We start from the raw sequence: 25,205 nt of genomic DNA on the forward strand, positions 1-25,205 counted from the left end.
AAAAACTTGGATAACAGCCCTATAGATATAACGAAAGATAACCTTATAAGGAAAGAATGCGCTACCATCTAGTGGAGTCAATGGTATTGCATCACATATAGTATATGTAATATCCTTACCATCCTTATCAATTAGGGTCAAGGTAATAAGGAATTTGGAATATCCTTCTACCGATGAGAAGACATAACGAATTAGAAGATCGAAAATAGCGTTGATTATTAAGACGATTTCCAGAACGGTGAAGCCCGGGTCTATATCATGTGCAGCTTGAATCAAAAAAGGATGTGGAGAAGCATATGTTGTATGACGAATACGCGTATAGAATAGATCAGAATCGAAGTAACGGCTTTTGTATGTAGTACAGTATGAACGGGTTGTATGAACCCTTTTGTATGCCCCCTTTTTTACTAACATGCTAATACTGTAAACAATATAGATCGGAAAGCTCTTTTTTGAAAGAATTCCACTTTTGCTCATGAGCCTCATATCTGGTGGCTAATAGGGTGGCTACAGATGCATTTGTTGTATCACTATCGATAGGACCGCATACAGCATTAATATAGGTATTATATGCATTCACTATAATTGTTTTCTTTTTATTCCAAAGATTGTTTTTCTTCCTAAGCTCAGCTGGAATACAATTATTTAAGAGAGATTCGAGTTCCCGAGAAGGAATAACTTTTTTGAATTTTTCTGGATCATGGTAACCTGGTTTGGTTAAATTCATATAGATGAACTCGTTGATCACTAAAAGAGGTGGACCCATCTCCTTATAGGCGTAGGTATAAAACAACGGCAATATAGAGCTACAGTCAGCTGTTGATAGAAAGTTGTCGTGAACTGTGTAGATAGGGGTAGAAGAATCAGAGAGTAAGAAATTGACTACACTCATAGCGAGACGGGCATCCTTTTGATGAATGAAGTTGACGAAGGTTGATGACATCGTTTTTCGACTATCTCGTTCCTCCGAAGGTATTGAGAGAGTTACCTTTTTCCTCGAATGTGTGCTTTTTGAGTAGACCCATATATGAGTCTCAGATGATTTTCGATAATCTTGTATTGTTGTAAATAATGGCACTTTATAGCAAACTGGTTGACCCCTCTCTGATGAGAACCAACCAATATTTTGGATCATATTCATCAAGCAATTCAGTCTAGAATATTTCTCCTTAAAGAAGTCATAAAAGACTTGAGCCACGGCGTTCTGGCGCTTACCCAGATCGAAAGAGAAACTCTCTTGCAGAAAGATACCCGCGCTCATTATTGTTTTCCCATATATCATAGGCATAAAGATTCCTTTCACTATCTTACGCGTCAGCTTACTACCTACAAAAAGAATGAGTGAATCATTTTGATATTTCTTAGTCTCATTTATGTAGACTTGCACTTCCTCGAGAAGGTATTCATAAATATCTTGGATATTGGAATCACCCGGCCGTTGTATAAGATTTGTATTCTTAGCCAGATCTTTATCTAATAAAAAGTAGCTCATTAGCTGATAAGCACTCGCGGAGGCGTCCTGGGTTATAGGATGAGATGTTATAACTTGTAGAACTTGAGTCGTTAAATACTCTTTAAATACAACAAGACATGACAGAAACTGTAATGGTTTTTTCGCATCACAAGCTAATCGGGTTAATTCTTCATTAGAAGAGACTCGCAAAGCTTCTATCATATTATTATCAAACCATTCCACAGCAGCCTTGTTATTCTCGAAAGATCCGTAAAGGAAGGATGCTGCACAAAAAAAGGAATCTTTGATATTCGAGGTTCTTTGAACGTCTTCTTTTGCAAAGATGACCAGACTTCTGGCTAGATCACGTTCGTGGAAATGTAAAATACCACTGCGGTAAATTCGACCTCGGAAATCCATAAAAGCTGGCAAATAAAAACGGTAGCCCTCGTAGGCTATTGCTAATTTCAATATGTATTGCTCATAGCCTGCACGCTGGATGAGTTTCATCAATTCTTTCAATAAGGTGGCAAGGCGTACACTCTTTGAGAAATGATATGAATAATACAACTTCTTCAATTTCTCATAAATATCCTTAATTTTCAATTTCGATAGAAAACTTGGTAGTATTAAACCCTGCTCAACCAATAGAGACTCATTGGTACGAATATATGACAAGAAAGAGCTATTTACCTTAAATGGTTGACTTTGTAGTTTATTCATGATACCACATAATTCAATGGAAGAATTCTCATGTAATTCGATATAAAAATTATCTAGGTTCTTTGAGCTTAACAAGCGGTAACGCTCATCTACATCCGCAGTTAAACTACTTAAATAACCACCCCTTAGATCTGATAGATACTTAGGCTTTTTATTATCCTGGAGAATACTTTGCCAATCTTCTGGTTTGCAGACCATGGGTAAACTAAACCTTATAGGTAAATCGGATGCGGGGATTTTGCAGTGTACGTAATAAGGTTTAGCTAAATAAAATTCTCCATTTTTCTTACGGATGGGTTCATCTTCAATATTCCCAATAGTCGATATTTCTATCAAATCCCTTATTTCCAAGAATGAAGCTAATTCATTACCAAAATGAAAGGTCCTTTTCGGCAACTCATTAACATTCGGTTTCGGAGCACCAGCTTTAGCAGTAGATATGGATTGTTCATACCTAGATTTGCGATTCTTTAATAATTGGATCTGAGAGCGCACAGTAGTATCTAGACGATCTATTAGAGTCGATAGACGAATGACTGAATCTGATTCCACTGAATTAAACAAGACACTTAACACATGGATGAGTAAAACTTCCAACGTATGTTGACCAAAGACATTGAGTGAGTCTTTCTCTTCAGCAGTGAGCTTAGAACTTTGCAAAAGATAACTCATTGCAGATGAATCATAGCCTTTCTTGACTGATTGAAAACCGCCTTTCTTTCTCTTTCCAGATGAATTCTCAACAGTCGATTCCTCACCTCGCAGAATCAACATTTTGACTGCGTTAGGTACTGTCTTATACATCGATTTCTCATCAAATTCCAAAGTGGAGTCCTCGATGAAGAATTGAAGATTTCGTAACTGCTCATCGCTAAGATCTGCTCCCCTACATTCTTCCAGACGTTTGAATACAATCTGTTTGTAGATCGAATCATTTTTGGTAGGAAAACATTCAAGGTAGCTTGAAATAATCTCACCATTTTCGATGACCCAATCGTAAAATTCAGACCAGAATTGAATAACTTTAGAACGATCATTACTTCCGATAGGTGGTAAAAGCTCATGGGTTTGAGTAATCCAGGTTCTCTCCTGGGAATCTTTCTGTAGATTCATCATATGATTTGGTCAGATTAAAAGCCAGAGTATAAGCCTTGGATTTTAGCATAGTAACACCGGCACGTTGGTGTACTATGAGGCCGCCACCGCTGTGACCGTGGTGTACTAGACTACCCATATATGCAGGGAGAGGCTGGATCGCTCGACAGCCTCTGATACTTTCCGGGATTGGGCATCCATAAATTAGCCCTGTGAGAGGGTCCCCTGTAGATGGATTGGAATGTTTTAAACATGAAGTGCCTAACTCAGCTCCATGCTGCCCTACGACCGCTAGTTCTAGTAGCCAGCGTCCACACTCTATAGATGATAGAACCCTGGATAGAATTCACTATAGAGATAGGCCAGTCTTATCTCTATAAGGGGTATAAGGGTGTATAACTGTATAAAAAAAATATCGTTGCAAGGTGATCTCATATATCTAACCTTGTCTCAACGTTTTTCTGAAAATCTTTGTCATACATAAGACAATTATTAATTAGATATAAGTTTAAAAGATGAGGTTACCAAATACCCCAATATACTTATATCTTTCCCAATACTACTTGAACTACCACCGTTCAAGTTATAATCAGTTTCAAAAGTTCATCACATAGATGAGACTACAAGACAAGATTTGAATAGATTCAATCTTTGAAATATTATTGAATGAAATAAAGTTACGAGATACTTTATTTAGTCCCGATATATATATATCCACATATATATATCTCTTAAACATTTCCTGGAACCTCTGTTATGTAAAGTATGAACAGAGTTTGAAACATCCAATGAATTTTGGAAAGGAAAAGAATTTTGGCATAAACCAGATATCTTGCTGATCAGGCAAAGATACCCATAAGTAACCTTTTCTACTAGTAGATGGACGAATTCCCCACTGGTCATCACCCTGGCCGCATTAGGACCTATGCTGGACTGCCACTCAGCCACTTATACATTTGATGGACTCCCACTGAGCCACTTACACTATCATGGACGCCCACTGAGCCCATGTTGCTTATGCCGACTCAATAGATGGACTTACTTCCCGAACGTTGGGTAAGTAATCAATTCATTTACCAAAACTGCAACCTTGTTGCGAATATAAAATACACCACAGAGCCGGATTCCCCAGGTTTTGAACGAGTATTTAAATCCCCTTTAAAAGGAAGATCTTAAATATAAAAATGAGTTTTGGGATCCGCTCTAACTTTTAAAAATCATTTTGAAGACTCGAAAACACTTTAAAGAGTGTTTGGAGTAAAGCTGATTTAATGAAGTAAATCAGTCCCCAGAATATTTAGAAAATGACTGAATATTATTATTTAAATAATATTCCCATAAAGAATAATCTTTTATAAAAATAATTGAAGTAGAAGTTTTAAAACTTATACTTGAAACGAGTATTAAATAACCAAAGATATACTTATATGAAAGTATTATCTTTATTTGAATAATCGAAAATAAGTTTGATTATTAACACCTTATTCTTTAATAAAATAAAGAATATATTTCAGCAAATAATCGGAGTCATAGATCCTCAAATGAATATTCAAATAATATTCATTAAATAATATAAACTGAGTCATAAGCCTTCGAATGAATATTCAAATAATATTCAATAAATAATATAAAAGAGTCATAAGCCCTCGAATGAATATTCAAATAATATTCAGATAAATAAATAAAAGGAGTCATACGCCTTCGAATAATATTCAAAATAATATTCATTAATAAAGTAAAAGGAGTCATAAGTCCTCGAATGAATATTCAAAATAATATTCAATAATAAAATAAAGTTAAAGTTATCGAATAAACCTTATTCGATTAATAGTTTTAAAAACTATATCCATATATATATATATAAATATATATATATATATAATATACTCTGGAACATCGACTCCCGGTTTAGAAATATGTTTACCTTTTATCCCCTATACTAAGGGTATACGCAACTACTTGCTTATTTCTAGCATAGGTATTATGCAACTATAAGCATTGAAATCAACAGATAGATAACCAGATTACGAAACAGACATGCATATATACCATATTAGCATGCTCCAATATATCGCAAAATTTGCTAATAACAATCATGCAATATCACAAGATAATGCATATACATATATTTACATCACAGCAACAGTATAACGGGTAGAAAACTTGCCTGAGCGACTGGGGGTTACGAATGGCTCGGGACGAGTCTGGTAACCTATAAGCAACAAGTAAGTTGGAATTAAACCAAAGTCACTTGTAAATCTATACTTTAACTAACTTAGACTCTAACGCTCGTTTTGCACTCACTGATTCGCTTAAGTCACTCGGGTACCCTCGGCTCCACCATTTTTAATAATTTAACCTTTACGAGTTTTAAGGCGATTCCTTCGCGAGTGTCTTACCAACTGCCTAACACTCTTACCATAATTGTTTCATACATTAATTAATCCTTTTTGGTCTTTAACCTATGTTTCAAAGTAAGGCGAGGGGAAATGTTTCGTTCGCGAAACGCCGTTACTTGAAACGGTCGTTTCTCCTAAACCGTGCATCGGAATCGAACGAACTACATATCAAAACGAAGCTCGTAACACGAGCTATCTAGACATGGCAATGGTCATAATCTAGCAAGGGGTTCTCGGGTCCTAATGTTATGCACAAAAACAGTCTAAAGAAAATCGGACGTTACGACGGCTATGTTTACGCGATTTCCCAAATTCAAACCATTCAAAAACCATCACAATTCAACCTCAAATCAATCATACAACCAACATCCATCCAAACCACATCATAACAGCCCCAACCAATTCAAGTTTAACATTCATACTTATGCCTAAGCTTAACTTTAACCATACTTAAGTTCTTTTAATCAAAACAACAACATTTACTAATCCAACAACATCCCAAAACTCACTAATCTCTACATACACAACCATCAAGCCTCTCATGAACTAAAATACTCATATTATGCTCTTAACATTCAATAACAAAGCTTGGTTAAGAGATTATACCTTCCTTGAAGCTTTTTAACACAACACAAGAGCTTTGAATGCCTAAAGAACCTTGATCCTTGCTTGTATAACCTTAATCTTTCATAAAAATTCAAGAAAACTAAAGTTATTTCTTGAAGGTTACTATTCACCATCTTCTTCCTTGATTTATAGAAAAAGATTGGCTTGGAATTAGAAGCTTAAACTTATAGGAAGTATGTAACTATCCATGGGGAAGCTTAGATAATTACCTTGCTAAATAGTAAGTGGTGGAGCTTGGATCTTCAAATTTTAAGAAATGGGCCGAGAGCTAGCTTGGGAAGAAAGATATTTTTGTGTTTTGTTTGATGAAAATGAAATGATTTGCTTGGTTGGTTGATTTTTGTGTTGTTTTTGGTTAATGACTTAATTAACCTTGATTTTGTGTGGTTATAATTCAACCACACTTCCTTCCCTTCTATGTCATGCTTGTGTCACCTTGCACATGTCATTATGCTCCCACTTGTCCACACCTTGTGGTTTGATGATGTCACAATCCCTGGCTTCTTGTACAAGCTTGTCTCTTGGTCACTTATTTGTTTTACGGTTCGCTTATCTTTCGTTCTCGTTTATCGTTTGAGGGATCATACCCGGGATCTTATTACTTAGGTTCCCTTAACCTTTCTCAATATATTATATTCCTTTTATGATCCTCTCCTATAATCCTTTAATTTCAATCCTTTTTATCCTGTTACCTTATACTCAATTCTCTCCGTATCTTGTGGATTTCCGGGAAAAATCAAAATGTTCGGAATTGGATTCTGACGATCTTTACATACACTTATATACCACATAGAGTACTAATAATATCCCATAAGATCAATAACAGAACCCCTACATAGCGTGGCATGAAAAGTTTTCTCGTTCAGCAAAAACACTATTCATAAGGGTTTCAAAATTTCTCAAAAATTGGGGTTATTACATTGAAACTATATTCAAAATATTTAAAAATAGGTCGAGATAATATTTTCGACGATCTGAAATTATTCGAATGATTTTCCGAAAATCAGAAAGTATTGTAAATCGGGTTCTATGATTTTTAAATAATAAATAAATCCTTTAATAAATTAATAAATAATTAAATATTAATCGGTAAATAATTAAACCTCAAATGAGTTTATTTGAAAAGAATATTTAAATAATATTCCTCAACTAATTTATGTTTACGTAATATAATAATCTTTAATATTTAATCGAGTTTGAAATAAATAAATGTTGGAGAATACTTCTCTCATAATAAATGAATAGTTAATAAATATTTCTTAATCGAACGATAAAGCATAATTGATGGGATACGATCTTTGGAAATCTTGTTAATAAAAGTTCGAGGTATTTAATATTTCGTAAGTGGACGTTGAGTCCTTCAAATCGTACTATTATGGACTTTTAATTGTCCTATAATATCACCGAAATAATTCCCGGGTTTTCATCTTAAAATCCCGACCGACTCTCGGTCTTAAACTTATATGTCATGCTTAAAGCGGAATTAAATATTTTACGATATATATACTTATCGTACACCATCGCTACATTATGCGAAAAATTCAATTATTGCGTATCATGGCAAGCATGGTATTTATGCAATGATAATAAAATAATCCTTTCACAACACAACATTAAATGGAGTTGGGTTCGAAAACTTTCCAGGGTATCTCGAGGTGGAGGATGCTCTAGGTTCCGCTCGGAAATAAATAATCATAAACACAAGTCGTTTCGTTAGGTCCCGTTCTAATTTACGGCTACCCGCACTCAGACGCTAATTATTATACACCCTCTCAACTTATATTACCCTTATTATTTCTTTAAGTCCTTATTCACATCATGATCGCTTCCTTTTTCAAAGTATCTTAAGTTCATTTTCATTTTCGTCGTCGGCTCCGCTTATAAATTCTACGGTTTCTAATCGCGCGATCTCGGCTCCGATATTTTTATAAAATTGAAAAATCATTATTTTCACTTGAAATTTTTATGACAGTTAGGAAACTCAATATACTACTCTCGGTAAAATGTTTATGATTTATGAACATTCTTAAGTCAATCCTTTATATTTTCAAAGTTCGTAATTCGTAGCAGTTTTTGTCGCGTAAATCACTTTTAGTAAAATAGCCATAACTTTGATCCCTAAATCAGAATCAAGCGATTCAAGCGCCTAAACGATCCTTATAACATTTTCTATCATAATAAAGGGTTATTTTTTAATAAAATACAGTTTACATCTTCGGGAATTTCTGCAGAACTTAAAGTTATGATTTGTTCGTTTTAGTGGGATTACTGTTACGATCGGAGTTTTGTTTATATCTTAAATCTTTATACTACCACCAACAATCAACATATCATCATCAACACACTAACTCCTCTCAATAACATCATGTTCTTGAGGCAACAACAATCAACCTTAAATCTACTTAGCTAAACCTCAAGATTTCAACAATACCACCACTAAAACTGGGTTTACAACTACATACTAAAAGGATCTTGAACTTAAATTTTAAATAAAGTTGGGTCAAAGATTTTTACCTTTTTTGAGAGCTTGAGATGTGTTCTTGATGATGGTGAAGTCTTGGTAGTTCTTAGTATGGTTTTTGAAACCTAAAACAACCATTGAAATCAAGAAACCAAAGAAGAGTTACTATTCATACTATTCATTATCAACTTTCTTGATTTTATTTCACCCATCAAACCTTGATAAAAAGAGCTCAAAGATTTATCTTACCTTAGTTTGGTTGTTATAAGCTTGAGAATTAATGGGAGGATTTATCCATGGCTAGAGCTTGAAGATTTGAAATTGGTTTTTGGGCTTTTGAAGAAATAGCCGAATGGAGCTAATGAAGAATGGGGAGAGAGTTTTTGTGTTTATTTCTTGGTTTCTTCTTGGAATGATGCAATTGATAGCTTGTGATATCTTATATTGATTTTTTATTCTCTAGTTTAGATCCTAGGATTTTATTCTTGTTGCAAATCTTGGGGACAAATCCAACTAGCTTCCTAGTTTACAAGCTAAGCCACTTGTTTAGCTCCTTTAGCTTACTATTTGATAGCCTTGGTTGATCATCCTACACCTTAGCTCACTATTTGATAAAGTAACCATGGTTACTTTCTTACCATGGTTAGTTAGTGTGTTACGTTTATTTAATTGTGTCTGCGTTCGCTCGGTCACTTAAATGTTTTCGTAATACTTCCTCCTAAATGGTTCGCGGCGTAATTCCTTTCGTATTTATTTCTTATGTTTTGAATTACCATACTTGGATATAAATCCGTAGGGTTTTAAATTTGTGATTATATTGTGATTCCCGTAATCCTTGATGATTCGTAAATATGGTCATTTTTCAAAGTTCATTTTATTCGAAAACTAATAGCGTTTACATACATTCATTTGGGACGTATAATCATAATATCAAGTCTGAAACTCATTTTCTCATGCACTACATAGTGTGGGCTAAAAGGTTTTCCCCGTCCGTCAGGGTTACTATTCATTAAACGTTTTACAAGGTCTCAAAAATTCGAGTTATTACAGTCTTCCCCTCTAACAAGGATTCCGTCCCGGAATCAATTAGAAAATAAGTGGGGGTATCTATTCCTCATTGCGTCTTCAAGTTCCCAAGTTGACTCTTCGACATTTTGATTTTTACACAAGTTTCTAACCAGCTTCACGGTCTTGTTCCTCAGCACTTGTTCTTTTTGGTCCATTATCCTTACTGCCTGCTCGATGTAGGTCAGGTCTGGTTGTAAGTCTACCTGCTTCTATTTTATTACATGTCGTGCATCTGTATGGTACTTCCTTAACATGGAACACGTTGTGCACTTGTTACAGATTAGGAGGCAAGGCGAGCTCGTAAGCTAGAGGTCCTATTCTCCTCAAAATTGCAAAGGGTCCTATGAATCTGGGACTCAGCTTCCCTTTCTTTCTAAATCTCATCACTCCTTTCCATGGAGATACCTTCAATAGTACTGAATCTCCTAGTTCATATTCCCTATCCTTCCTGGTCTGGTCGGCGTACTTCTTTTGTCTGTCTTGAGCTGCTACCAGTCCCTTCCTAATGAGTCCTACCATTTCCCTGGTCTGTTGGACTAACTCTGGTCCTATTATCTTGTGTTCTCCAACTTCATCCCATCATAGGGGAGAGCGACATCTCCTTTCATAAAGAGCTTCATACGGAGGCATTCCTATGCTAGCGTGATAGCTGTTATTGTAAGAAAATTCGATCAGGGGTAAGTGGTCATTCCAATTTCCTTTAAAATCAATGGCACATACTCGTAGCATATCTTCTAGGGTCTGGATAGTCCTTTCGCTTTGTCCATCAGTCTGGGGGTGGTAAGCGGTACTCATGTTTAGTCTGGTGCCTACACATTCCTGGAAGCTTCTCCAAAATCCGGAATTAAACCTTGGGTCTCTATCTGACACTATGGCTACAGGAAAGCCGTGTCTCACTATAATTTCTTTCAAGTAAATATCCACCAGCTTGTCTACGGTGTACCTTTCGTTGATTGGTAGGAAGTGTACGGACTTGGTCAATTTATCTATAATAACCCATATTGCATCGTGATTGGTCTTTGTCCTTGGTAGGCCTGTCACAAAATCCATGGCTATATGCTCTCATTTCCATTCCGGAATTTCTAGGGGCCGTAATAGTCCACTAGGTCGCTGATGTTCAGCCTTCACTCTCTGGCATGTCAAGCACTTGCTGACCCACTCTGCTACTTCTCTATTCATGTTAGGTCACCAATAATATTCCTTAAGGTCACGGTACATCTTCGTACTTCCTGGGTGGATTGAATATCTGGAGTTGTGCCCTTCGTGCAACAGCTCGTCCTTTAACTCTTGAACATTGGGAATCCAAATTCGGGACACATATCTCATGATCCCTTTCTCGTCCTTCTCACATCTCACTTCCTCACCGGTCAATGTTCCTCTTTCTTCACTCATCTTCTTTTCCTGACATACTCGTATCTTTTCAGTCAGTTCCGACACTAGCTTAATCTCAAATAATCCTTCCGTTCCTTTACCGGTCATTCTCACATCAATTTCCATCTTCTCAAATTCTTTAATTAACTCCTCTGATGTCATTATCATCTTGAGTCTTTCCTTCCTACTAAGGGCGTCAACCACCACATTGGCTTTACCCAGGTGATACAAAATTTCACAGTCGTAGTCCTTAATCAACTCTAACCATCTCGTCTGTCTCATGTTCAGTTCCTTCTGAGTGAAAATATATTTGAGGCTTTTATGGTCTGTGTAGATCTCACATTTTTCACTGTATAGGTCGTGTCTCCAAATCTTCAGGGTAAACACTATGGCTGCTAATTTTAGATCATGCGTCGGGTATCTGCTCTCATACTCCTTCAATTGCCGAGAGGCATACGCTATAACTTTGCCGTGCTGCATAAGCACACATCCTAATCCATTAAGCAATGCATCGTTGTATATCACAAACTCTCCCTTTCCATCGGGGAGAGCGAGCACTGGTGCTAACACCAGCCTCCTTTTCAGTTCCTGAAAGCTTTCCTCACATTTCTCTGTCCATACAAACTTTTCTATTTTCCGGGTAAGTCAAGTCAGTGGATCGGCTATCTTAGCAAAGTCTTGCACGAATCTTCGGTAATATCCTTCTAAACCCACAAAGCTCCAAACCTATATTGGGGTAGTTGGACTTTCCCAATTGGACACCGCCTCTATCTTGGCGTGGTCAACTAAAACTCCTTTACTACTCACCACATGTCCTAAGAACTCAACTTCCTTTAACCAAAACTCTCACTTTGAGAACTTGCCATATAATTTCTCATTCCTCAAGATTTCTAAGACTATCTTCAAATGTTCTGCATGTTCTTGCTCTGTCTTTGAGTAGATTAGAATATCATCTATAAAAACTATCACACATATAGCTAGGTACCTTTTGAACACTCTGTTCATCAAATCCATAAAGGCTGCGGGTGCATTGGTTAGCCCAAATGACATGACTAAGAACTCATATTGTCCATACCTAGAGTGAAAAGCAGTCTTCGGTATATCCTCAGGTTTGATTTTCAACTAGTGATACCCTGTCCTCAAATCTATTTTGGAAAAATGCACAGCTCCCTTGAGTTGATCGAAGAGGTCATCAATCCTAGGGAGAGGGTACCTATTCTTAATAGTCAGCTTATTCAACTCTCGATAGTCTATGCATAATCTCATACTGTCGTCCTTTTTCTTTACGAACAGTACTGGCGCTCCCCATGGAGACACACTGGGCCTTATCATTCCATTATCTGATAATTCTTGCAGTTGAGAAGCTAATTCCTTTATTTCAACTGGGGCTAGCCTATATGGGCCTTTGGACACTGGTGTCGTTCCTGGTGCTAATTCTATAGCGAATTCTATTTCTCTGTCGGGTGGCAACCCTGGTAAGTTCTCTGAAAATACATTCTCGAATTCATTTACTATGGGTATGTCATGTATGTTAGGAACTTCCTTCTTCGTATCCATTACATAAGCTAAATAGGCCTCGTTACCTTTCTTTAACAATCTTTTTTCCCGTAGCATGGTCAGAAATTTCCGGGTCTGTCGTTGCCCTCTAAACACTACTTCTTTTCCATTTTGCGTTCTTAACTTTATTCTCTTCCGTTCACAATCTATTTGCGCTCCATTACTGGATAACCAATCCATTCCTAATATTACATCAAATTTTCCTAACGCAAATGGGATTAGGTCAACTTCGAAGACTCTTCCTTCTAATTTTAACTTGCATTTAGGGTGTACTTGATTTACAGGATTTATCTCTTTGTTTTCTATTTCCACTTGTAATACCTCACGTAAGGGTATGGCATTAAGTTTTAACTTTTTAGCAAAATCTAGAGATATAAATGACTTGGTGGCTCCAGAATCAAATAGGACATTTGCATGTTCGGAATTTAACAGAAGGGTACCTGCTATCACGTCAGTGTTTCATACAGCATCCTGAACGGTCATGTTAAATGTCCTAGCAGCTGGGGGTCGGTTAGATGCAGCTCTACTCATCCCTGAGGTTGGGGGCTTCAATGTCGGGCAATCCTTTCTCATGTGTCCTACCTTCCCATATTTGAAACACGTCACATTGGGTCGGGTGCAGTCATTGGCAAGGTGTCCGATTTGGTCACATCTGTAGCATTTCAGAGGGGCTCTCGCCTAGGTACACACTCCAAGGTGTCTCCTTTTACAGGTTTGACACTCTGGTATTGGGGAACAGGGTTGGCTATGAAACATTGCCCTAGATTGTCTGTCGCCCTGGCCAACACTCTCATTTGGGACCTTTCTGAATCCGGGGCCTCGCGCAGGTTGGGACACCACCCCCCTGATGAACCTGCTTGGAAGGATCCTGTTCCCGGTTCCTACTCCTCCTCCTCCGCCTTGGCTTCCTATATTCCTCTTCCCATTTTCCTTTTCCTTCACACTCTGCTCACTGCCAGCTTCAACAATCGAGGCTTTCTGCACTAAGGTGGTATAATCTGTCAGCTCCAGTACTGCCACTCGATTCTGAATCCACTGTTTCAGACCAAGCTGAAACCTTCGAATTTTCTTCTCTTCAAAATTCACGAACTCAGGTACAAATCGTGATAGCTCAGTAAAATTGGCCTCATATTCTGCCACAGTCATCTTATCCTGTTTCAACTCTAGAAACTTAATTTCAATCTGGGTTTCCATAAACTTAGGGAAATACTTTTCTTAGAACAGTCGGGTAAATCTATCCCTTGGAATCACAGCATCAGTCTCTAGGTTTCGTTTGGACTCCCAACAGTAATTAGCTTCTCCTTTCAGCATATAAGAAGTGAAAATGGTCTTGTGTCGTTCCTCTACACCTAGTATCTCGAAGGACTTTTCTATCTCTTTGAGCCAGGCCTGTGCTTCAACGGGGTCGGTAAATCCTAGAAACTCTAGGGGTTTGAGAGATTTGAAAGCCCTGAAGGCATTGGCTGTAGTCTGTTGGGAAGCATGCGGCTGTGGTGGAATGGGCTGTTGGTTTAGATTTGCTCTTAACAGTTCCATAAACTCATTCATGTGGTTCCCTCCCTGAAGGGTATCCTCAGCCTCTTCTTCTACATATTCTTCCTCATCATATTCATTATAGTCTAGGTCCTCTTCACTTTCTTCATTCACTACAGGGTCAGGTTCATTCCGTTGTTAGTTAACAAATTCTGCGGGCTATGCCCTGGTTCCTCTTCTACGGGGTGGCATTGTTCTGATAATGAAAATTTGTCAATATAGTTGCAATATTTTACAATTGGATTAATTTATTTATATATAAGCATGTTATTTACTATTTAGCATGTTTTTATTAGGTGCAATAATATGGAAATCCATTTCTAAAAAATTGCTAGATATATATACCATAAGGTCTCCCATTGTATCTTGGGAGCAAAACAACTAACCGAGTTCATACATGCCTTGATTATAATTCATCATTACTTGTCCTGAATACTGAAATGCAAATGCATAAGTCGTACACCCTGAAGAGCTAGGAATGCTATCTACTACTAGCTATCATATCAAATTAGTGACAAGTCACCCAGCCTTCTTCAAGGTCCATAAATAGTCGCTAGTCTCTCAGTCACTGTCACTGCGCGTGAGGTCACGCACCCTCCTCATCGCTCCTGCCAACATCAGCTCTGCGTCAACTACCGAGATGTATCCTCCAATTGCCATCATCCTCATCTAAACACGGGTATGGAGCTCGATCCCATCAATCTCTCTGCGGGCTATGGCTGGGGAAGCAGCTCTGAAGTCCCCTAGGTATCCTAGTCTGATGGCTCTGTCAGCTATCAGTGCCTGGCGTAACTCCACAATACGGGCAGATACCGCAATGATCTCAGCATTAAGCTGAGCCACCATCCAGTCGTGTACAGCTACATGTATGGTCGCCGGGGGTTGTAGAGGTGATTTTGGGTGGCTAGAGGAAATGTCATAAGCCTCGTAGATCTGTGCATCCATCCCATCCTCCACATCATCATCAGTATGGGGAAAAGGGATCTGCATCCCTGGGTGTGGTGTAGGAGAGCGAATAGTCGGGAGAGGGTACATCTCTACATCCCTCCATCCTAAGTCATCTCCCTGGGGCATCTCAACGTCATCAGCTATGGAGATAGGATGGTAAGCCCCCTCCTCCGGGGCATCCTCAGTAGGGTCATCGTATGAGTCATCAATGGGTGGGTACTCCGGCTCGGGAGTAGGGTCACGCTCAGGAACCATAACATCATCAACAGGGTCAACCTCCCTCATAGGCTCCACTGGTACCTGACACAATAGGCAAGGTGTGACTAACATAGAGTCGGAATTCCCTTGGGGTTAAAACTGTCAAGACTACCCGTGTAGCCCGATGACAAACTTGACTTAATCTCTAATTGATTATTTATTATTCTTACATCTACGTATTTTAAATCCTATCGTTTCCAAGATTTGATAACCTAAGGCTCTGATACCATTTCTATGGTGCCCCAAAATCCGAGGTCAGGAATCTCGGAGGCCACGCCATCTAAACTACTATAAACCATATACCTCACACCATAATATATAAATACTCACACTTTACGACCCCATACTTATCACACACACACTTACAGGTTATTATCTTGGAAAGGAACCATTCATTACTAAAGTAAATCAAACCACAAAGTGATAATTATTACAACCCAAAAGTAGTAAAGTCTTACCGGGGAATAATCTTTAAGTAAGGCTAGTCCGTCAGCCAAACATACGTTTCTTAGTTATCACCTTACATAAGTCATACTTATAAATAAGCCGAACTAAAAACAACTGAAAACCAATCCAGCTTATTCGGACTACCTGTGGTACAACACCAAACAACCTACGGAACAGCTGACCATTTCCTACTCATTTCCTGGATGTGGTTCTCATGGTAGGCATCTTGCTTCACTGTTGTGTTGTGTCAATTTAAGAAAACAAGTGTGAGCTATAATGCCCAGCATAATAATGTACAGTATGAAAATGACTTTATGATAAACTTACGTAAAACATCATTTATGATAATTAAATTTTATTCGAAAATAGTTTTCTGTGGTGATACACACCTTTTATGAAAACAATCCTTTAGTGGATTTTATTAACCTTCGAATACCTTAATAGTAAACCCAGCACCTAGGCTTGGGTTACGGTATTGTATCATAATTCAATTGGAAGAACAGGACACTCGTTGGAGCCACCGCATACGATGATCAGTCGTAATACGATAATAGTAACCTTTTCTACTAGTAGAAGGACGACACCTTTGTATCCCGGTTATCACCCTTGCCGCATTCGGGCTACGTGTCCCATTTTTGGGTATACACATACTTCACAAGTTCCTGAGTACACAGAGTACCTTCGCCTGCGGTACCTTTGGTAGTCCATCTAGCACACATAGTACCAGAGTCTACCCCTCCCTTGTCCTTTTAAAAGAATTCTATCATATCTCGAGAACTCGAACCACATTGAAGTTCCCCAAGCATTTTGCTTGTTGATAGAAACAGCTTATCTTACCAGGATATATATATACGTACTTCCGAAATTTTCGGAGCAAGTACTAAGGATGTGAGTTGACCGTTGTCAAAAGATAATTAAATAAGGGGGAAAGTTTCTCCTTGAAACTATATTCAAAATATTTAAAAATAGGTCAAAATGATATTTTCGACGATCCGAAATTATTCGAATGATTTTCCGAAAATCAGAAAGTATTGTAAATCAGGTTCTATATTTTTAAATCATAAATAAATCCTTTAATAAATTAATAAATAATTAAATATTAATCGATAAATAATTAAACCTCGAATGAGTTTATTTGAAAAGAATATTTAAATAATATTCCTCAACTAATTTATGTTTACGTAATATAATAATCTTTAATATTTAATCGAGTTTGAAATAAATAAATGTTGGAGAATACTTCTCTCATAATAAATGAATAGTTAATAAATACTTCTTAATCGAACGATAAAGCATAGTTGAGGGGATACGATCTTTGGAATCATTTTAATAAAAGTTTGAGGTATTTAATATTTCGTAAGTGGACGTTGAATCCTTCAAATTGTACTATTATGGACTTTTAATTGTCCTATAATATCACCGGAATAATTTTCAGGTTTTCATCTTAAAATCCCGACCGACTCTCGGTCTTAAACTTATACGTCACGCTTAAAACGGAATTAAATATTTTATGATATATATATTTATCGTACACCATCCCTACATTATGCGAAAAATTCAATTATTGCGTATCATGGCAAGCATGGTATTTATGCAATGATAATAAAACAATCCTTTCACAACACAACAGTAAATGGAGTTGGGTTCGTAAACTTGCCTGGGTATCTCGAGGTGGAGGATGCTCTAGGTTCCGCTCGGAAATTTATAATCATAAACACAAGTCGTTTCGTTAGGTCCCGTTCTAAATTACGGCTACCCGCACTCATGTGCTAATTATTATGCACCCTCTCAACTTATATTACCCTTATTATTTCTTTAAGTCCTTATTCACATCATGGTCGCTTCCTTTTTCAAAGTATCTTAAGTTCATTTTCATTTTCGTCGTCGGCTCCGCTTATAAATTCTACTGTTTCTTCAATTGAAAATTTTATGGCAGTTAGGAAACTCAATATAATACTCTCTGTAAAATTTTCATGATTTATGAACATTCTTAAGTCGATCCTTTATATTTTCAAAGTTCATAATTTGTAGCAGTTTTTGTCGCGTAAATCACTTTTAGTAAAACAGCCATAACTTTGATCCGTATATCGGAATCAAGCGATTCAAGTGCCTAAACGATCCTTATAACATTGTCTATCATAATAAAGGGTTATTTTTTAACAAAATATAGTTTACATCTTCGGAAATTTCTGCATAAACTTAAAGTTATGATTTGTTCGTTTTAGCGAGATTACGGTTACGATCGGAGTTTTGTTTATACCTTAAATCTTTATACTACCACCAAAAATCAACATATCATCATCAACACACTAACTCCTCTCAAAAAAATCATGTTCTTGAGGCAACTACAATCAACCTTAAATCTACTTAGCTAAATATCAAGATTTCAACAATACCACCACTAAAACTGGGTTTACAACTACATACTAAAAGGATCTTGAACTTAAATCTTAAATAAAGCTGGGTCAAAGATTTTTAACTTTCTTAAGAGCTTGAGATTGTTCTTGATGATGGTGAAGTCTTGGTAGTGCTTAGTATGGTTTTTGGAACCTAAAACAACCATTGAAATCAAGAAACCAAAGAAGAGTTACTATTCACACTATTCATTATCAACTTTCTTGATTTTATTTCACCCATTAAACCTAGATAAAAAGAGCTCAAAGATTTATCTTACCTTAGTTTGGTTGTTAGAAGCTTGAGAATTAATGGGAGGATTTATCCATGGCTAGAGCTTGAAGATTTGAAATTGGTGTCTTGGCTTTTGAAGAAATAGCCGAATGGAGCTAATGAAGAATGGGGAGAGAGTTTTTGTGTTTGTTTCTTGGTTGATTCTTGGAATGATGCTAGTGATAGCTTGTGATATCTTATATTGATTTGTTATTCTCTAGTTTAGATCCTAGGATTTTATTCTTGTTACAAATCTTGGGGACAAATCCAACTAGCTTCCTAGTTTACAAGCTAAGCCACTTGTTTAGCTCCTTTAGCTTACTATTTGATAGCCTTGGTTGATCATCCTACACCTTAGCTCACTATTTGATAAAGTAACCATGGTTACTTTCTTACCATTGTTAGTTAGTGCGTTACGTTTATTTAATCGTTTATGCGTTCGCTCGGTCGCTTAAACGTTTTCGTAATACTTCATCGTAAATGGTTCGTGACGTAATTCCTTTCGTATTTATTTCTTATGTTTTGAATTACCATACTTGGATATAAATCCATAGGGTTTTAAATTCGTAATTATATTGTGATTCCCGTAATCCTCGATGATTCGTAAATATGGTCATTTTTCAAAGTTCGTTTTCTTCGAAAACTAATAGCGTTTACATACACTCATTTGGTACGTATAATCATAATATCAACTCTGAAACTCATTTTCTCATGCATTACATAGTGTGCGCTAAAAAGTTTTCCCCGTCCGTCAGGGTTACTATTCATTAAATTTTTTACAAGGTCTCAAGAATTCGAGTTAGTACAGTAACGCTAACTCGTTTTCCACGTTTCCAACTTCCTTTAATACTTCGAATGGCCCAATATATTTGGGAATTAGCGTTCCTTTCTTTCCGAATCTAGATAGACCTTTCCATGGAGACATCTTCAGCAACACTTTGTCTCCAGGTTCAAATAGCACATCTTTTCGATTCTGGTCTGCATACTTTCTTTGTCGATCTTGGGCAGCTATTAATCTTTTACGAATCACATCCACTTTTTCTTTCATTTGTTGCACTAGTTCTGGACCAATTAGCTTCCATTTTCCAACTTCATCCCAATATGTAGGAGATCTACATTTCCTTCTATACAATACCTCGTAAGACGGCATGCCAATACTTGCGTGATAACTGTTATTATAAGAAAAATCAATCAATAGAAAATGATCGTCCCAATTTCCTTTGAAATCCAACACACAGGTTCTCAACGTATCCTCGATCATTTGAATAGTCCTTTCGCTTTGCCCATCAGTATGCGGATGATACTCCGTACTCATTTTCAACTTAGTTCCCAAATGATCATGAAATTATCTCCAAAATCTCGAGTTAAATCTCGGATCTCTATCGGATATGATAGAAACTGGTACTCCATGGCGCATTACGATTTCATCCAAGTACATTTTGATCAACTTTTCCAATGAGAATCTTTCATTGATAGGTAAGAAATGCGTGGATTTCTCAGTCGATCGACTATTACCCATATTGTATTATGATTAGACTTGGTCTTTGGCAATCCTACCACGAATTCCATCGCGATATGCTCCCATTTCCATTCAGGTATGTCTAGTGGCTGAAGCAATCCACTCGGTCGCTGATGTTCCGCTTTTAATCTTTGACACGTATAGCATTTACTTATCCATTCCGCGATTTCCTTTTTCATATTCGGCCACCAATAATTTTCTTTTAAGTCCTTGTACATTTTTGTACTTCCAGGGTGAATCAAAAACCCCAAGTTATGTGCTTCTTGAAGAATTCGTGCTCTAATTCCACAACATTAGGAATCCAAATACGTGAGCCAATGCGGTATATTCCTTTCTCCTGATTCTGAGCTCTAACCTCTTCTCCTGTCAATTTATCATTCTCAAGGTTCATCACTTGTTCTTAACAATATCGAATCTTTTCCAAAATCTCTGGCTGAAAATTCATCACATACGTTACTTCATTTACAAGTTCTAGAACTTGTACATCTATTTCCAACTTCTCAAATTCCTTGATCAACTCTTCAGACGAAGTTAACACATTCAATCTTTCCTTGCGGATTAGCGCATCCGCCACAACGTTTGCCTTTCTAGGATGATAACTTATTGTACAGTCATAGTCTTTAATTAACTCCAACCATCTCCTTTGTCTCATGTTCAATTTTATCTGCGTAAATATATACTTTAAGCTCTTGTGATCCGTGTAAATCTCACACTTTTCTCCGTATAAATAGTGTCTCCAAATCTTAAGAGCAAATGCAATTGCTGCTAATTCCAAATCATGCGTAGGATACATCTGTTCGTGTGGCTTTAGTTGCCTTGACGCATATTCTATTACATTTCCATGTTGCTTAACACACAACCTAGTCCTTTATACGAATCATCACTGTAGATTACAAACTCACCCTTTTCATCGGGTAAAACCAACACTAGTGCAGTTACTAACCTTTTCTTTAACTCTTGAAAACTTTCCTCACACTTATCCGTCCAAAAAAACTTCTCATTCTTCCTTGTCAACTTAATCAATGGGACAACAATCTTTGAAAAATCTTGTATGAATCTTCTATAATATCCAGTTAATCAGAGAAAAATTTTTACTTCTGTGGGAGTCTTTGCCCTATCCCAATTCATCACAGCTTCTATCTTTGCGGGATCTACTTTGATACCTTCACCATTAAATACATGTCCGAGAAACTGAACTTCCTTTAACCAAAATTCGCATTTAGAAAACTTCGCGTATAACTTCTCTTTCCTTAAAATCTCCAAAGAAATCTTCAAATGTTCCATATGTTCAGCCTCCAACTTGGAGTATATCAAGATATCTTCAATAAACACTATCACAAACTTATCTAGATATTGCTTGAACACTCTATCCATAAGATCCATAAATGCAGCTAGCGCATTCGTCAAGTCAAATTCCATTACCAAGAACTCATAGTGTCCATATCTTGTTCGATCTTCGAGAAATAAGTAGCTCCTTTCAGTTGATCAAATAAGACATCGATTCGCGGCAGAGAGTACTTATTCTTAATAGTCAACTTATTCAATTGGCGATAATCGATACGCAGTCTCATGCTTCCTTCCTTCTTCTTTACGAATAGAACTAGTGCACCCCACGGGGATACACTCGGGCGAATTACTCCTTTTCTTAACAATTCTTGCAATTGCATCGCTAATTCCTTCATCTCGACGGGCGCCATTCAATAAGGAGCTTTCGAAACTGGTTCAGTTCCAGGATCCAAATCAATCGTGAATTCAATATCTCGATCTGGAGGTAGTCCAGGTAATTCATCTGGAAACACATCGGGAAAATCTTTAACTACTGGAATCTCTTCAATCCTTAAGGATTCCTTCTCTACATCCTTTACATGAGCCAAATAAGCTTCGCATCCTTGAAGTAACAATCGTTTTGTTTGAATAGCCGTTAGAAACTTCCTTTCTTACCTCGTCCCTCTGAATATCACCTCAACACCATCCTTGGACTTCAATTTCACTTTCTTGCTTTTACACTCGATTTGTGCATCGTGGTTGACAACCAATCCATCCCTAATATAACGTCGAATTCTCCCAACTTAAAAGGTATTAAGTCAGCAGAAAAGTGTCGACCTTCTATAACCATATCGCAATTGAGAAAAATTCTATTGGCAGTAACTCTTTCTTGATTTGCTACTTCTATAATCAAATTGGGTTCAAGAGGGTACGCAACGCACTTTAATCTATCAATAACACTTTCAGCAATAAATGATCTAGTAGCTCCAGAATCCATTAATACTTTGACTTCTACTGAATTTATAACAAGCGTACCTACTACCACATCTGCATTCTACACTGTAAACTTAGAGCTTCCTTGATCTTGTTCAGATTCCTCAAACTTTCTCTTTTTTTCCTTCACTTTCTCTCTTAGTTGCTTCTTTTTCTACTTTACAATCATAGCTTTCTGAACCAAAGCAATGTAAGTCCTTATCTCCAGAAGAGCCACTTGACTCCGAATCCATGGCTTAAGTCCTTGTTGGAATCTTTTGGCCTTCTTAGCTTCCGTATTCACATACTCAGGCACAAACCTTGCCAACTCTGAGAACTTCACCTCATACTCCGCCACTGTCAAGTCCTCTTGTCTAAGATTCAGAAACCTCATCTCCAACTGGTCTTGCATATAACTTGGCAAATACTTCTCTAAAAACATCTTTGTAAACTTCTGCCAAGAAATGGCTTCTCCTCCTAGCAACGCCTTAGAAGATTCCCACCAGTAACTAGCCTCATCCTTAAGATAGTAACTCGCATACTGCGCCTTCTTATCATCCTTAACTTCCGCTATCTCAAAAATTGTTTCCATTTCTCTCAACCAATACTGAGCTTTAATCGGATCTGGCAATCCTACAACTCTGGGGAATGTACGGATTGAAAATGTTTGAAATTATCAACTTTAGGGGCTGAGGGTTGTTGTAAAAGTTGAAAGAGTCGGTTCATCATAGGAGTATCTTGGTTTGGTGAAGTGGCCATTTCTTACAAACCTGATTGAGCAATTATTTAGCAATACGATAGCATGGCATTGATATACAACAATAACGATCTTTTTTTTAGAAATTTAAACTCCACCCAATTTGCACATGCAATCCTATTACTACATAATTCGCTCATCAGTTAAGATTCTCACATGATACAAGGTATGTTTTCACTGGATATTAAGTATGGTTGTTCAGAAATGTAATGTGCAGAATAGTTTATGAAACTCAAAGGTCCACAATCTAAAACAAGATGCATGATTTATTTAACGATTCAGGGGTACATATAAAAGAAAAGTTCGAATACAACAAGTTCTGACATAAAGTACAATAACATAACAGGGTTAAACAGAGGAAAAACTGGAAAATAGTCCCCTATCTACCCCTATCTTCTACCTAACTACTACTACTGCAACCAACACTAAGTTCTGAAATGCAATACAACATAAAAAGAAAAAGGGATCTCGGCATCTGACCAACTATCCCAAAGCCTACCCGCGCTGAAAAGAAACCATAACAACTACGGGCTCCACCAGATGTCCCGTCTGATCTCACAACCTCACTAACCATCAAAATCAAGAATGTCCCTCAACACTGTCAGCATCAAATGAATGATCTTATTAAACCTCCGGGCCTCGGCCTCAGCATCACTGGAAGATGGTCCATCGTCCAACCGTCTACGGGCAACCTGCTCCACAATCTGGATACGAACTCTCCACTCAGTCTCCAGCACTGACGTCTGCTGCCTAGACTCACGATCTAGCCTATCCACCAAATCTCCCAACTCAGGAATACGGGAGTACATAAAGTCTCAATCCTGGCCTAACTTACCACCAACATGGGCAGGCACAGATACAGCAGGCTCTCACTCAGAGGCTGGGGTCTCTAGATCTGGTCTCTGGGGAGAAACATGCATAGGAGCCTCACTGCTCTTAGATGCATCCTCCTCAGGGTCTGAACTAACATACAGGGTCTCCACTGAAGGGGTAGAATAGAGTCCACTGGGGAACCAGGAAAACTATGCTCAGAATCTGAATCGCTGCCACTACTAGGGTCCCGAGATAAGACACAAACAACATCCAAGAAACAGCATTAGGGTTAAATAAGACTTCCAACTGACTCGATACCCTAACTCTAATTGCTATCTTGACCTATTTCATTTACTTAGACTATACCTAATAGTCTAACTCAACTCTATGTCAATCGAACACTCTCGCAATATATATACATATACCCACAAACCCTTTTATCCTAACTTATCTCAGGGACTAGATCCTGTAGCTCTGATACTAACTTGTGACGCCCTCAATCTTGAGGTTAAGAAATGAGGACCTACACACCATTAAACTAATACAATAACAGCAGATATAATAAACCCCGATAATAATAACAGGATCTAAACAAGATTAAGTATGAAACAAGATTACAACTACCAACCAGAATAAATATATTACAACCAAAAATATAATTAGGTATAAATTCATTCGATTCAGATATGTAACCGATAGATAACCCATTGAATCCTAACAAACTTAAACAAGTCCTCCAACTACCATGCTTTCTCACACACACCGCAACTACCTGCTCTGGCATCTGGAAACCTATAACCCGGCAGGGACTGCTACGGAAGCTCTTACGAGCGGTACGTCTAAGTCTGGCCATCGTCTTGCTTAACTGTCATGGTTAGATTAAAGCAAATAAATGAGCATAAAAAGCTCAGCAAGCAACTATATAAACAGTTTTATAATGTAATATCAATGTCAAACTCTGAGGCATTCTACTTTACATCTCTAGGTGGCAGATTTTATTATTGGCTAAGTATAGGTTATGAAGAAGGTTTTGGGCTTTCAGTAATCAAGGCTCGGGTTTGGGTGAAAGCCAACATTCATCACAAATCAATAGAAGGACTTTGAAATAATTTCTCAATTAACAGAACCGGTAGATCCAAGCTTTGAGATTCAATAAATAAGTACAGTAACAGGGTTCTCAAATTTTACAGCTTACTCGAAGATACGATTCAATCCATTTCATTTCATTTGATAGAAGCAACTGCTTAAAGAATAAGTTCATTTTCTTATTT

At 37.4% G+C, this 25,205-nt stretch overlaps 1 pseudogene; it reads right to left on the reverse strand.

The window, feature by feature from the left end:
• Window positions 1-415: 415 nt before the first annotated feature.
• Window positions 416-20,778, reverse strand: LOC141718958 (putative DNA-directed RNA polymerase; annotated as a pseudogene).
• Between the last annotated feature and the right edge of the window lie 4,427 nt (window positions 20,779-25,205).

The sequence above is a fragment of the Apium graveolens genome, chromosome 4, assembly GCF_009905375.1.
Source record: "Apium graveolens cultivar Ventura chromosome 4, ASM990537v1, whole genome shotgun sequence".
Lineage (NCBI taxonomy): Eukaryota > Viridiplantae > Streptophyta > Magnoliopsida > Apiales > Apiaceae > Apium > Apium graveolens.